Genomic DNA, 1,543 nt, shown 5'->3' on the forward strand with positions numbered 1-1,543 from the left:
GCTGGGAAGCCGGCCCAGGCTGCGAGCCTGCGAGCCCGCCCCGCCCCGCCCCGCCCCGCTCTCCCGAGGCTCCGCCCCGCCCCGCTCTCCCGAGGCCCAGGCTCCGCCCCGTCCCGCCCCGCCCCGCTCTCCCGAGGCTCCGCCCCGCCCCGCTCTCCCGAGGCTCCGCCCCGCCCCGCTCTCCCGAGGCCCAGGCTCCGCCCCGCCCCGCCCCGCCCCGCTCTCCCGAGGCCCAGGCTCCGCCCCGCCCCGCCCTCGCGCAGCCTCAGCCCGCAGGGCTCCGCAGGCCCCGGCGCCTCCCGGGAGTCCAGGGCGGCGACGCCCAGGCCGGCCGCGGCAATGTGTACACAGCGCACGGCCGCTCGAGCAGCTGGGTCTCTGTGGCGCAATCGGTTAGCGCGTTCGGCTGTTAACCGAAAGGTTGGTGGTTCGAGCCCACCCAGGGACGGCGGCGCTTCTTTTCCCAAAACATTTTTAGAAATGCTTCCACCGCTCTGGGAGACACAGCAACAGGGGTGCTCTACGAGCCTGCCTAAGGCTCACGCGGCCGCGGTCCCGGCTCCACCCTTTTTCGAGGGGATATAAATGCAAGTGTGTTTCTGGAGCTTGGTCCACATCTGCTCACAAACAGCTGCGTTTGCACTGGGAACCAGCAACTCAGACCACCCAGGAATAGGGAACATGGAACACCACTCTTGTGGCTCAGAGAAAAGAAAAACAAAAAAACACCAACACCGTGAAACCGAATAGCAAATGCAGTTTGCTCGGTACAGTCGCAGCTACTTCCAAACGGAGGAGCAGGAGATGACTGTATGCAGAGTCTGGGAGAGCATGCCATGCCGAATGTAGTTCAACTTTTGGACAATGGGCTTGAATCTAGGAAAACACATTGTGTTTAACCTTAGGCTACTGGCAAAAACGGGAATTGTACGGGTTCCTGGTAAAAGGTTTTAAAAGAGCCAGGCATGGTGGCGCGCCCCTTTAATCCCAGCACTAGGGAGGCAGAGGCAGGCGGACCTCTGTGGGTTTGAGGTCAGTCTGGTCTACAGAGCGAGATCCAGGATCGCTAGGACTGCATACAGAGTCCTTAGCTCAAAAAAATATAAAAAGTTCCGAACAGCACATTTTCACCTTGAGTGCCACAGAGGACATCTTACGGTTTTTGACTGAAGACTTTTCATAAAAACAAGAAATCAGCTACTATAATAACGAACTTTTCTTCCAAGACTGAGGTAGTGAAGTAAGGGCTTTGTCTCTGGGACCCACATCTTCACAACAGAATTAAGAGATCTAGAGTCTACAGCAGTGCTCTCTCAAGGCGTGGGTCGGGTCGCAGCCCCTTTAGGGGCTGTAGATCAGATATTTACATTACAATTCAGAAGAGTAACAGAATTACAGTTATGAAGTGGCGACGAAATAATTCTTTGGTTGGGGGTCGTTACAACATGAGGAACTGTATTAAAGGATCACAAGCGTTAGGAAGGCTGAAAACCACTGGGTTAGAAGGGAGTTACCTGAGACCCTGAGGTGTCTCTTTGCAAAT

At 56.7% G+C, this 1,543-nt stretch overlaps 1 non-coding gene across 1 annotated transcript; it reads left to right on the forward strand.

Moving 5' to 3' along the window:
- The first annotated feature begins 374 nt into the window (after nt 1-374).
- Trnan-guu (transfer RNA asparagine (anticodon GUU)) lies at nt 375-448 on the forward strand. The gene has a single exon. It is a non-coding gene; the product is annotated as a tRNA-Asn (tRNA).
- The last annotated feature ends 1,095 nt before the right edge of the window (nt 449-1,543 follow it).

Source organism: Peromyscus maniculatus, chromosome 23, assembly GCF_049852395.1.
Source record: "Peromyscus maniculatus bairdii isolate BWxNUB_F1_BW_parent chromosome 23, HU_Pman_BW_mat_3.1, whole genome shotgun sequence".
Taxonomy (NCBI): domain Eukaryota; kingdom Metazoa; phylum Chordata; class Mammalia; order Rodentia; family Cricetidae; genus Peromyscus; species Peromyscus maniculatus.